This window comes from Oncorhynchus mykiss, chromosome 17 (genome assembly GCF_013265735.2).
Source record: "Oncorhynchus mykiss isolate Arlee chromosome 17, USDA_OmykA_1.1, whole genome shotgun sequence".
In the NCBI taxonomy this organism is placed as follows: domain Eukaryota; kingdom Metazoa; phylum Chordata; class Actinopteri; order Salmoniformes; family Salmonidae; genus Oncorhynchus; species Oncorhynchus mykiss.
In genome coordinates this window covers 9,806,181-9,821,355 of record NC_048581.1, presented here as the reverse complement: position 1 = coordinate 9,821,355, position 15,175 = coordinate 9,806,181, and the positions used below count along the sequence as shown (strand labels likewise).

Sequence of the window (15,175 nt, the reverse complement as noted above, 5' to 3'; positions counted from 1 at the left end):
TATCTTGATTCTCAGGATTCTATACGTGTTGTGATTCTATACGTATTGTGATTCTCAGGATTCTATACGCATTGTGATTCTCAGGATTCTATACGTATCGTGATTCTCAGGATTCTATACGTGTTGTGATTCTATACGTATTGTGATTCTCAGGATTCTATACGTATTGTGATTCTCAGGATTCTATACGTATTGTGATTCTCAGGATTCTATACGTATCGTGATTCTCAGGATTCTATACGTATCGTGATTCTCAGGATTCTATACGTATCGTGATTCTCAGGATTCTATACGTATAGTGATTCTATACGCATTGTGATTCTCAGGATTCTATACGTATAGTGATTCTATACGCATTGTGATTCTCAGGATTCTATACGCATTGTGATTCTATACGCATTGTGATTCTCAGGATTCTATACGTATTGTGATTCTCAGGATTCTATACGTGCTGTGATTCTATACGTATTGTGATTCTATACGCATTGTGATTCTCAGGATTCTATACGTATCGTGATTCTATACGTGTTGTGATTCTATACGTATTGTGATTCTCAGGATTCTATACGTATTGTGATTCTCAGGATTCTATACGTATTGTGATTCTCAGGATTCTATACGTATAGTGATTCTATACGCATTGTGATTCTCAGGATTCTATACGTATTGTGATTCTATACGTATTGTGATTCTCAGGATTCTATACGTATTGTGATTCTCAGGATTCTATACGTGTTGTGATTCTATACGTATTGTGATTCTCAGGATTCTATACGTATTGTGATTCTCAGGATTCTATACGTATTGTGATTCTCAGGATTCTATACGTATTGTGATTCTCAGGATTCTATACGTATTGTGATTCTCAGGATTCTATACGTATCGTGATTCTCAGGATTCTATACGTATCGTGATTCTCAGGATTCTATACGTATTGTGATTCTATACGTATTGTGATTCTCAGGATTCTATACGTATCGTGATTCTCAGGATTCTATACGTATAGTGATTCTATACGCATTGTGATTCTCAGGATTCTATACGTATTGTGATGCTATACGCATTGTGATTCTCAGGATTCTATACGTATCGTGATTCTATACGTATAGTGATTCTATACGTATTGTGATTCTCAAGATTCTATACGTATTGTGATTCTATACGTATTGTGATTCTCAGGATTCTATACGTATTGTGATTCTCAGGATTCTATACGTGTTGTGATTCTATACGTATTGTGATTCTCAGGATTCTATACGTATTGTGATTCTCAAGATTCTATACGTATTGTGATTCTCAGGATTCTATACGTATCGTGATTCTCAGGATTCTATACGTATAGTGATTCTATATGTATTGTGATTCTCAGGATTCTATACGTATTGTGATTCTATACGTATTGTGATTCTCAGGATTCTATACGTATTGTGATTCTATACGTATTGTGATTCTCAGGATTCTATACGTATTGTGATTCTCAGGATTCTATACGTGTTGTGATTCTATACGTATTGTGATTCTCAGGATTCTATACGTATTGTGATTCTCAAGATTCTATACGTATTGTGATTCTCAGGATTCTATACGTATCGTGATTCTCAGGATTCTATACGTATAGTGATTCTATACGCATTGTGATTCTCAGGATTCTATACGTATAGTGATTCTCAGGATTCTATACGTGCTGTGATTCTATACGTATTGTGATTCTCAGGATTCTATACGTGTTGTGATTCTATACGTATTGTGATTCTCAGGATTCTATACGTATTGTGATTCTCAGGATTCTATACGTATCGTGATTCTCAGGATTCTATACGTAGTGATTCTATACGCATTGTGATTCTCAGGATTCTATACGTATTGTGATTCTCAGGATTCTATACGTTTTGTGATACTCAGGATTCTATACGTATTGTGATTCTCAGGATTCTATACGCATTGTGATTCTCAGGATTCTATACGCATTGTGATTCTCAGGATTCTATACGTATTGTGATTCTCAGGATTCTATACATATTGTGATTCTCAGGATTCTATACGTATCGTGATTCTCAGGATTCTATACGTATCGTGATTCTCAGGATTCTATACGTATAGTGATTCTCAGGATTCTATACGTATAGTGATTCTATACGTATAGTGATTCTATACGCATTGTGATTCTCAGGATTCTATACGTATAGTGATTCTATACGCATTGTGATTCTCAGGATTCTATACGTATTGTGATTCTATACGCATTGTGATTCTCAGGATTCTATACGTATTGTGATTCTCAGGATTCTATACGTGCTGTGATTCTATACGTATTGTGATTCTATACGCATTGTGATTCTCAGGATTCTATACGTATCGTGATTCTATACGTATAGTGATTCTATACGTATTGTGATTCTCAGGATTCTAAACGTATTGTGATTCTCAGGATTCTATACGTATAGTGATTCTCAGGATTCTATACGTATAGTGATTCTATACGCATTGTGATTCTCAGGATTCTATACGTATTGTGATTCTATACGTATTGTGATTCTCAGGATTCTATACGTGTTGTGATTCTATACGTATTGTGATTCTCAGGATTCTATACGTATTGTGATTCTCAGGATTCTATACGTATTGTGATTCTCAGGATTCTATACATATTGTGATTCTATACGTATTGTGATTCTCAGGATTCTATACGTATCGTGATTCTCAGGATTCTATACGTATAGTGATTCTATACGCATTGTGATTCTCAGGATTCTATACGTATTGTGATGCTATACGCATTGTGATTCTCAGGATTCTATACGTATCGTGATTCTATACGTATAGTGATTCTATACGTATTGTGATTCTCAAGATTCTATACGTATCGTGATTCTATACGTGTAGTGATTCTATACGTATTGTGATTCTCAGGATTCTATACGTATTGTGATTCTATACGTATTGTGATTCTCAGGATTCTATACGTATTGTGATTCTATACGTATTGTGATTCTCAGGATTCTATACGTATTGTGATTCTCAGGATTCTATACGTGTTGTGATTCTATACGTATTGTGATTCTCAGGATTCTATACGTATTGTGATTCTCAAGATTCTATACGTATTGTGATTCTCAGGATTCTATACGTATCGTGATTCTCAGGATTCTATACGTATAGTGATTCTATACGCATTGTGATTCTCAGGATTCTATACGTATAGTGATTCTCAGGATTCTATACGTGCTGTGATTCTATACGTATTGTGATTCTATACGTATTGTGATTCTCAGGATTCTATACGTATTGTGATTCTCAGGATTCTATACGTATCGTGATTCTCAGGATTCTATACGTATAGTGATTCTATACGCATTGTGATTCTCAGGATTCTATACGTATAGTGATTCTCAGGATTCTATACGTGCTGTGATTCTATACGTATTGTGATTCTATACGTATTGTGATTCTCAGGATTCTATACGTATAGTGATTCTCAGGATTCTATACGTGCTGTGATTCTATACGTATTGTGATTCTATACGTATTGTGATTCTCAGGATTCTATACGTTTTGTGATACTCAGGATTCTATACATATTGTGATTCTCAGGATTCTATACGTATTGTGATTCTCAGGATTCTATACGTATTGTGATTCTCAGGATTCTATACATATTGTGATTCTATACGTATTGTGATTCTCAGGATTCTATACGTATCGTGATTCTCAGGATTCTATACGTATAGTGATTCTATACGCATTGTGATTCTCAGGATTCTATACGTATTGTGATTCTCAGGATTCTATACGTATAGTGATTCTATACGCATTGTGATTCTCAGGATTCTATACGCATTGTGATTCTCAGGATTCTATACGTATTGTGATTCTCAGGATTCTATACGTATTGTGATTCTCAGGATTCTATACGTATCGTGATTCTCAGGATTCTATACGTATCGTGATTCTATACGCATTGTGATTCTCAGGATTCTATACGTATTGTGATTCTCAGGATTCTATACGTATTGTGATTCTCAGGATTCTATACGTATCGTGATTCTATACGCATTGTGATTCTATATGCATTGTGATTCTCAGGATTCTATACGTATTGTGATTCTCAGGATTCTATACGTATTGTGATTCTCAGGATTCTATACGTATCGTGATTCTATACGCATTGTGATTCTATACGTATTGTGATTCTCAGGATTTTATACGTATCGTGATTCTATACGTATAGTGATTCTATACGCATTGTGATTCTCAGGATTCTATATGTATTGTGATTCTCAGGATTCTATATGTATTGTGATTCTCAGGATTCTATATGTATTGTGATTCTCAGGATTCTATACGTATCGTGATTCTATACGTATAGTGATTCTATATGCATTGTGATTCTCAGGATTCTATATGTATTGTGATTTTCAGGATTCTATATGTATTGTGATTCTCAGGATTCTATATGTATTGTGATTCTCAGGATTCTATATGTATTGTGATTCTCAGGATTCTATATGTATTGTGATTCTCAGGATTCTATACGTATCGTGATTCTCAGGATTCTATACGTATCGTGATTCTATATGCATTGTGATTCTCAGGATTCTATATGTATTGTGATTCTCAGGATTCTATACGTATCGTGATTCTCAGGATTCTATACGTATAGTGATTCTATATGCATTGTGATTCTCAGGATTCTATATGTATTGTGATTCTCAGGATTCTATACGTATTGTGATTCTCAGGATTCTATACGTATCGTGATTCTATACGCATTGTGATTCTATACGTATTGTGATTCTCAGGATTTTATACGTATCGTGATTCTATACGTATAGTGATTCTATACGCATTGTGATTCTCAGGATTCTATATGTATTGTGATTCTCAGGATTCTATATGTATTGTGATTCTCAGGATTCTATATGTATTGTGATTCTCAGGATTCTATACGTATCGTGATTCTATACGTATAGTGATTCTATATGCATTGTGATTCTCAGGATTCTATATGTATTGTGATTCTCAGGATTCTATATGTATTGTGATTCTCAGGATTCTATATGTATTGTGATTCTCAGGATTCTATATGTATTGTGATTCTCAGGATTCTATATGTATTGTGATTCTCAGGATTCTATACGTATCGTGATTCTCAGGATTCTATACGTATCGTGATTCTATATGCATTGTGATTCTCAGGATTCTATATGTATTGTGATTCTCAGGATTCTATACGTATCGTGATTCTCAGGATTCTATACGTATAGTGATTCTATATGCATTGTGATTCTCAGGATTCTATATGTATTGTGATTCTCAGGATTCTATACGTATAGTGATTCTATATGCATTGTGATTCTCAGGATTCTATATGTATTGTGATTCTCAGGATTCTATACGTATAGTGATTCTATATGCATTGTGATTCTCAGGATTCTATATGTATTGTGATTCTCAGGATTCTATATGTATTGTGATTCTCAGGATTCTATATGTATTGTGATTCTCAGGATTCTATACGTATCGTGATTCTATACGTATAGTGATTATATACGTATTGTGATTCTCAGGATTCTATACGTATCGTGATTCTCAGGATTCTATACGTATAGTGATTCTATACGCATTGTGATTCTCAGGATTCTATACGTATTGTGATTCTCAGGATTCTATACGTATAGTGATTCTATACGCATTGTGATTCTCAGGATTCTATACGCATTGTGATTCTCAGGATTCTATACGTATTGTGATTCTCAGGATTCTATACGTATTGTGATTCTCAGGATTCTATACGTATCGTGATTCTCAGGATTCTATACGTATCGTGATTCTATACGCATTGTGATTCTCAGGATTCTATACGTATTGTGATTCTCAGGATTCTATACGTATTGTGATTCTCAGGATTCTATACGTATCGTGATTCTATACGCATTGTGATTCTATATGCATTGTGATTCTCAGGATTCTATACGTATTGTGATTCTCAGGATTCTATACGTATTGTGATTCTCAGGATTCTATACGTATCGTGATTCTATACGCATTGTGATTCTATACGTATTGTGATTCTCAGGATTTTATACGTATCGTGATTCTATACGTATAGTGATTCTATACGCATTGTGATTCTCAGGATTCTATATGTATTGTGATTCTCAGGATTCTATATGTATTGTGATTCTCAGGATTCTATATGTATTGTGATTCTCAGGATTCTATACGTATCGTGATTCTATACGTATAGTGATTCTATATGCATTGTGATTCTCAGGATTCTATATGTATTGTGATTCTCAGGATTCTATATGTATTGTGATTCTCAGGATTCTATATGTATTGTGATTCTCAGGATTCTATATGTATTGTGATTCTCAGGATTCTATATGTATTGTGATTCTCAGGATTCTATACGTATCGTGATTCTCAGGATTCTATACGTATCGTGATTCTATATGCATTGTGATTCTCAGGATTCTATATGTATTGTGATTCTCAGGATTCTATACGTATCGTGATTCTCAGGATTCTATACGTATAGTGATTCTATATGCATTGTGATTCTCAGGATTCTATATGTATTGTGATTCTCAGGATTCTATACGTATTGTGATTCTCAGGATTCTATACGTATCGTGATTCTATACGCATTGTGATTCTATACGTATTGTGATTCTCAGGATTTTATACGTATCGTGATTCTATACGTATAGTGATTCTATACGCATTGTGATTCTCAGGATTCTATATGTATTGTGATTCTCAGGATTCTATATGTATTGTGATTCTCAGGATTCTATATGTATTGTGATTCTCAGGATTCTATACGTATCGTGATTCTATACGTATAGTGATTCTATATGCATTGTGATTCTCAGGATTCTATATGTATTGTGATTCTCAGGATTCTATATGTATTGTGATTCTCAGGATTCTATATGTATTGTGATTCTCAGGATTCTATATGTATTGTGATTCTCAGGATTCTATATGTATTGTGATTCTCAGGATTCTATACGTATCGTGATTCTCAGGATTCTATACGTATCGTGATTCTATATGCATTGTGATTCTCAGGATTCTATATGTATTGTGATTCTCAGGATTCTATACGTATCGTGATTCTCAGGATTCTATACGTATAGTGATTCTATATGCATTGTGATTCTCAGGATTCTATATGTATTGTGATTCTCAGGATTCTATACGTATAGTGATTCTATATGCATTGTGATTCTCAGGATTCTATATGTATTGTGATTCTCAGGATTCTATACGTATAGTGATTCTATATGCATTGTGATTCTCAGGATTCTATATGTATTGTGATTCTCAGGATTCTATATGTATTGTGATTCTCAGGATTCTATATGTATTGTGATTCTCAGGATTCTATACGTATCGTGATTCTATACGTATAGTGATTATATACGTATTGTGATTCTCAGGATTCTATACGTACAGTGATTCTATATGTATTGTGATTCTCAGGATTCTATACGCATTGTGATTCTCAGGATTCTATATGTATTGTGATTCTATACGTATAGTGATTATATACGTATTGTGATTCTCAGGATTCTATATGTATTGTGATTCTCAGGATTCTACATGTATTGTGATTCAACACTGGGATTTTATTGCGATTTGATGTTCCAAACATATTGCTCACCATATGTCTGCTGCAGAGGGACAAGAATGAGCCAAGTGTTGATCAGTCATGGAAATAAAAGTGCTGAAAACGAATTGACTCCCAACATAAAAAGAAGATGAAGAACAAAGCTATGAAGGAAAACCACTGTAGTTTTGGTGCAGGCACAGCCAACCAGCGCAAAACTAATATTAGGATACTGTCAAAACGTTAGGATACATCTTTAAAATATGTAACTGCATCAGTTCCCCCCCCCCCCCATCACTATCTAATGATTATGTGTAGTAGTCGTTTACTCATTAGCCTGACATAAATACACCTACCAACCTTCAAGACAGGTTTGAATCCAGAGCCCATTCAGAGGGGTTTGGTTCAAATACAGAAGACACATTTTTTTTGGAATGCATTCAGTTGTGCAACTGACTAGGTCTCCCCCTTTCCCTAATGATGATGTTTAGTCCTAGTAGGTTGTTCATTAGCCTAGAACACACACACACACACACAGGCTGCTAGCTTACAGCTGGACTTACATGTTTGTCTGTTGTGGTGCAGGCTTGGTCTAGTCCAGAGGGAGTGTCATCTCTCAGAATCGAGAGGTAGAGTAGTGACCTGGAGGGGGGCAGGAGAGAGGGGCCAGTCTTCCTTTGCTTGGTTGGTTGACGAGAGGGGTAGAGTAGTGACCTGGAGGGGGCAGGAGAGAGGGGCCAGTCTTCCTTTGGTTGGTTGGTTGACGAGAGGGGTGGAGTAGTGACCTGGAGGGGGGGCAGGAGAGAGTGGCTAGACTTCCTTTGGTTTGTTGGTTGATGAGGGGGGTAGAGGGGGTCTGAGAGAGAGAGAGCGAGCGAGAGAGAGAGAGAGATGTAGAAGGACAAGCAATCACAACACTGGTGGAGAGAGAAACAGAGACCAACCAGTCTTCGGTTGGTTGACGAGGGGAGTAGAGGGGGTCTGAGAGAGAGCTGTAGAGGGACAAGGAATCACAACACTGGTGGTGGGGGGGGAATATAGAGAAGAGAAGGGTTGTAGTGTGACTGTACGTCAGCCGTGTGTGTGGTGTGTCTAGAAGGCGTAGTGTACGGTGCATTTTGGAAAGTATTCAGACCCTATTAAATAAATGTAAAAAATGTCCTCTGCAATCTACACACAATACCTCATAACGACAGAAGCGAACAGGTTTTTAGACAATTTGTATAAAATTTTAAAAAATACAGAAACACCTTATTTACATAAGTAGTCAAACCGTTTGCTATGAGACTCGAAATTGAGCTCAGGTTTCCATTGATTGTCCTGTGGTAAATTCACTTGATTGGACATGATTTGGAAAGGCACACAACTGTCTATATAAAGGTCCCACAGCTGACAGTGCATGTCAGAGCAAAAACCAAGCCACGAGGTCGAAGGAATTGTCCATAGAACTCAGAGACTGATTATGTCAAGGCACAGATCTGGGGAAGGGTACCAAAACATTCTGCAGCATTGACAGTCCCCAAGAACAGTGGCCTCCATCATTCCTAAAATGTAAGAAGTTTGGAACCACCAAGACTTCCTAGAGCTGTCCGCCCGGCCAAACTGAGCAATCAGGGGAGAAGGGCCTTGGTCAGCGAGGTGACCAAGAACCCGATGGTTACTCTAACAGAGTTCCTGAGATCCTTTGTGGAGATGGGAGAACCTTCTAGAAGGACAACCATCTCTGCAGCATACTACCAGTCAGGCATTTATGGTAGAGTGGCCAGATAGAAGCTACTCCTCAATAAAATGCTCATGACAGCCCGCTTGGAGTTTGCCAAAAGGCACCCAAAGAACTCTCAGACCATTAGAAACAAAATTCTCTGGTCTGATGAAACCAAGATTGGACTCTTTGGCCTGAATGCCAAGGGTCACGTCTTGAGGAAACCTGGCACCATCCCTACGGTGAAGCATGGCAGTGGCAGCATCATGCTGTTGGGATGTTTTTCAGCGGCAGTGACTGGGAGACTAGTCAGGATTGTGGGAAAGATGAATGGAGCAAAGTACAGAGAGATCCTTGATGAAAACCTGCTCCAGGGCGCTCAGAACCTCAGACTGGGGCGAACGACCCTAAGCACACAACCAAGACAACGCAGGAGTGACTTTGGGACACGTCTTGAGTGACGTGAGTGACCCAGCCAGAGCCCAGACTTGAACCCGATCGAATATCTCTGGAGAAACCTGAACATAAATGTGCAGTGACGCTCCCCATCCAACCTGACAGAGCTTGAGAATATCTGCAGAGAAGAATGTGAGAAACTCCCCAAATACAGGTGTGCCAAGCTTGTAGCGTCATACCCAAGAAGATTCAAGGCTGTAATCGCTGCCAAAGGAGCTTCAACAAAGTACTGAGTAAAGGGTCTAAATAATGTGATATTTCAGTATCAATTTGCTAACATTTATAAAAAAAAATGTTTTTGCTTTGTCTTTATGGGGTATTGTGTGTAGATTGATGAGGAGAAAAAAATATTTAATCAATTTTTGAAAAAGGCTGTAACGTAACAAAATGTGGAAAAAGTCAAGGGGCCTGAATACTTTCTGACTACACTGACATTTGCATAGGCAAAGACAACAAGATGCAGAGCGTCTGTCTGTCATGATGAAACAGTGAAAACAAGTAGTCATGTCTCCATGTGACTAACAATCGTTGTAAATGAGAGCCTTTGTCTAAGTCTCTACCCACAGCAGAGAGAGACAGACAGGGTAAAGCAGGGGAATCAAACTCATTCCATGGAGAGCCTAGTGTCTGCTGGTTTTTGTTTTTTTTCCTTTCAATTAAGACCAAAACAACCAGGTGAGGGAGAGTTCCTTACTCATCAGTGACCTTAATTCATCAATCAAGTACAAGGGAGGAGCAAAAACCCACAGACACTCGGCCCTCCGTGGAATGACTAACACCTGTGGGGTAAAGCATGATGTTTTACTGCTTATGTTATTGGAGGAAAACACACACCATAATTGACAACAATGAAGCTAACACTGTCAAAACATTGGAACCCAATCTCACAGCAAGTGGGTCATTTTAGCTACGCACATTTCTCCAGACCATATAGGCCTCTACCCTCAAATAACATTAACTTTAAATAGTTTTAACTAGCTAGATAACCAATAGTCTGATTAATCAGGCTGTAATACACAATTAATTGGTATAAACAGCCTAAGACATTTGTGTGAAAAATCCTGTGTAAATGTTTCAGGATATTGGATAAAATTACATTAACTTACTCTACCGTTTGTCTGTGCAGTTGTCCTTCTGCTGCCCGAAATTTGAGACAAAATATCCACAGGAAATGACTGTTTAACTGACTTTTTGGGTTCAGTATATGGTTGGTAACGTGGTAAAGATGGTTACTCAGTTATTTGGTAAAAATTAGTTTTACATTGGATATTCAGTTCTCTTGTCAATAGCTACTGTTGTCTTGGGCAGTGGTTCCCCAACTGTGGAGGGGTCGCCACAGGTTATTTATTTATTTTAGGAACTCAGTCCAGCTTTAAAAACTTACTCTTGAAAATTGTCATCTCTAAATTGGGTAGTACATCATCAGTTCCTCTCGTCTTCTTAGTCATTACAGACCTTAGAGAACTATTTATAACTTGTCAGAAATGTCCAGATCAAGTAGCTCATGTCAGGTAACTTTTAGCCCATAGATAGTTATTTTTTTGTCACTCAAATATCACACGAATACACATTAGATATTGGGCAAATGTATAGAATGGTAAGAAATGTGTTTTACAACTGCTAAATATTATTTGCACGCCATGACAACATGTGTAGAATTGCAGGAAATAAAAATGAAAACCTGCAACAGTTTGGGACCCCTGGTCTAGAGATACAACAGCTAGTCATGATCGCTGTCAGCATTTTTCTGACAGCTCCGTACGTAAACACCCTTTCAGAATACAACTTGGACTGTGACGTTATTCTAGAAAAAAAAACTACGTCGTATTTCACGTGCTTTCAGCGCCACGGAGCGTAAAATACGCCCCAAACCAGGCGTAACTTCTGTCAAGAATACGGCCTACGGGGCTACAAACAAACAACCTAGCTAGCTACTAACGTTAGCCTGCTACCGTCCCCCAACTACCGTGCGCAATGACAACAGGGAGTGCCCATGCCCCTGAAAAACACCGTTAATGTACCACCAAGGAGCATAGATTACGAAAACACAAGATGTGCAATAAACTGCAAATCAGGTAACGTAAATACAGAGAATATTCATCTTCCCGTGCGCCCGCACCGGCGACAGGCCTGTGATAAGACAGTCCATGCCCCGCTAGGCACCTCGCGCACTGACACCAACCGAAATAATGCACCGAGTGTGGTTCTGAGTGTTTTATCGGATTCCTGAGATTGAATGCCTTCGTTTACCCTACCGGTATCGGTGGAGCGACACCCCAAAACACGTTTATTTACCTTTTTCTGTCGGTTGTCAGCGCGCGCAGGTCTTCCTAACCCCTGAATCCAGAACAAACAGCCCCGTTCGACGTCAGTGACGTCAGACGTAGGGGGAACGTCAGGACGTCATTCGGAGGAATGTCACCTCTCCACGAACGAATCCCCTCTGTCTCCCGGAACAGGCAATACCATGCAATAACTTCAAACACTGAAAATTATTATAGACAAATTCCCAATACACACTGGTCTGCATAAATGGCCATACATAGCATCACAATTAATTGCCCTATTTTCGCGTAACCACACACTGTCAATGGACTGGATAATTTGTGATAGATATTGTAACAATTGCATAATTTCACCTTCTATAAATCACATAATCTTATAAACTATAGGTTCTTAATACTCTTATAATAAACTCATGTTATGGTAAATTCTACCTTGAAGAAACGCAATTAATTCCACCTATAGTGGAGTGAGCCCTCCACCTAGTGGTCAATTAATCACAAGTATGGTAGTATCAGAGAGGAAAAGGCGAAGTGAGAGGTTTACTCCGCCCAAAATGTATACACGAAAATAATGCCACGAAGTGAGAAATGTTTGTTTGGAGGTCAATTAGTGTCGAATTTGGTCAACAAAACATGTAATTGCTCATTTGCTACGTGAGGCTTATTTGATCAAATAGAAGTTTGTTAATGGTTAAATTGTTCTTGAATGTACTGATATGGACGCACGTGGCAAAACATTTCTATTGGAGTTGTGCCTGTTGTCATAGCGATAGAAGACTCATCATGGATATAAACCGTTTTAGCATTGCCATTGAGGGCTTCCACCATTTTAAAGTAGCCACCTGGGGGGTGATTCCTATGAATTGGGAGCGGTCCGCTAATAAAGAACAAAAAAAGAACTACTTCATAATGGAGATAGCCTCAATGGCGCTGCTCATGCCCTCACAGACACTATAATGGCACAGATACAATGATGAATCTGCTATCTATCTCCATGGACTGTTGTTCACACATATTTCTGCCCTGACATTGGCTAAGAGGGTTTGGCCAGCAACCAAAATATCGCTGGTTTGAATCCCAGAGCCAGCAAGGTGGAAAAATCAGCCGTTCTGCCGATGAGCAAGACGGTTAACCCCCAGCAACTACTCCCGGGACGTGGATGTCGATTAAGGCAAGTGCCCACACATCTCTGATTCAGAGGGGTTGGGTTAAATGCGGAAGACACATTTCGGTTGAATGCATTCAGTTGTGCAACTGACAAGGTATCCCCCTTTCCCTTCCCACCTGATCTCGACTTCTCCCACCTGTCTTCCATCTTTAAAGCGGTCACTCAAATATCTTGTCAATATAATAGACAATCTTTGGTAGTATCAATCCTCTGAGTTCAGGTCTTTCAGATCAAAATTATAGGGACAGGCGGTGTCTGATCCTACACTGAACAAAAATAGAAACGCAACATGTAAATTGTTGGTCCTATGTTTCCTGAGCTAAAATAAAAGATCCCAGAAATGCTCCATAAGCACAAAAAGCTTAAATCTCTCAAGTTTTATGCACAAATTTGTTTACATCCCTGTTAGTGAGCATTTCTTTGCCAAGATAATCCATCCCCCTGACAGGTGTGGCATATCAAGAAGCTGATTAAACAGCATGATCATTACACCGGTGCACCTTGTGCTGGGGACAATAAAAGACCACTCTAAAATGTGCAGTTTTGTGACAACACCACACATTTCAGTTGAAGGCATTCAGTTGTACAATTGACTTAAGTATCTCCCTGTTTTAATGTCAAAGTTGTAAAAAAGAGAACCCCGTGGTGGAAGTGGGGTTATGGTGTGGACTGGCCTAAGCTATGGACAACGAACACAATTGCATTTTATCGTTGGAAATTTGAATGCAGAGATACCGTGACGAGATCCTGTGGTCCATTGTCGTGGCATTCCTCCGCTGCCGTCACCTCATATTTCAGTATAATGCAAGGCTCGTGTCGCAAGGCTCTGTTCACAGTTCCCGGAAGCTGAAAATGTTCAAGTTCTTCCGTGGCCTGCATACTCACCAGACATGTCACCCATTGAGCACGTTTGGGATGCTATGGATCGACGTGTGCAACAGCGTGTTCCAGTTCCCGCCAATATCCAGCCACTTCGCACAACCATTGTAAAGGAGTGGGACAACACTCCTCAGGCCACAATCAACAGCCTGATCACCTCTATGTGAAGGAGATGTGTTGCGCTGCATGAGGCAAATGGAGATCACACCAGATACGGACTGGTTTTATGATCTACGCCCCCTACTTTTCTTTTAAAGGTATCTGTGACCAACAGATGCATATCTGTATTCCCAGTCATGTGAAATTCATTCGGCCCTAATCTATGGATTTATTTCCATTCACTGATTTCCTCATATGAACTGTACATCAGTAAAATCTTTTAAATTGTTGCATGTATATTTTTGTTCAGTGTATTACACTTGATGCATACAGCCCACTTGATGCATACAGCCCACTTGATGCATACAGCCCACTTGATGCATACAGCCCACTTGATGCATACAGCCCACTTGATGCATACAGCCCACTTGATGCGTACAGCCCACTTGATGCGTACAGCCCACTTGATGCATACAGCCCACTTGATGCATACAGCCCACTTGATGCGTACAGCCCACTTGATGCGTACAGCCCACTTGATGCATACAGCCCACTTGATGCGCACAGCCCACTTGATGCGTACAGCCCACTTGATGCATACAGCCCACTTGATGCGCACAGCCCACTTGATGCATACAGCCCACTTGATGCGTACAGCCCACTTGATGCATACAGCCCACTTGATGCATACAGCCCACTTGATGCATACAGCCCACTTGATGCATACAGCCCACTTGATGCGTACAGCCCACTTGATGCGTACAGCCCACTTGATGCATACAGCCCACTTGATGCATACAGCCCACTTGATGCATACAGCCCACTTGATGCATACAGCCCACTTGATGTATACAGCCCACTTGATGCATACAGCCCACTTGATGCGTACAGCCCACTTGATGCGTACAGCCCACTTGATGCATACAGCCCACTTGATGCATACAGCCCACTTGATGCATACAGCCCAC

At 39.1% G+C, this 15,175-nt stretch overlaps 1 protein-coding gene across 8 annotated transcripts in view; it reads right to left on the bottom strand.

Annotated features, from left to right (window-relative positions):
• The window catches only part of LOC110516202 (bromodomain-containing protein 4), a 61,902-nt gene extending 49,673 nt beyond the window's left edge, over positions 1-12,229 (bottom strand). For 4 of the 8 annotated variants that reach the window (XM_036948860.1, XM_036948859.1, XM_036948866.1 and 1 more), the window contains exons 1-2: positions 12,072-12,229; positions 8,182-8,403 (exon numbers count right to left, since the gene is read on the bottom strand). The gene's annotated coding sequence lies outside the window, so the exon portion shown is untranslated. The other 4 variants (XM_036948861.1, XM_036948863.1, XM_036948862.1 and 1 more) reach the window with 4 other exon arrangements.
• Positions 12,230-15,175: the final 2,946 nt, after the last annotated feature.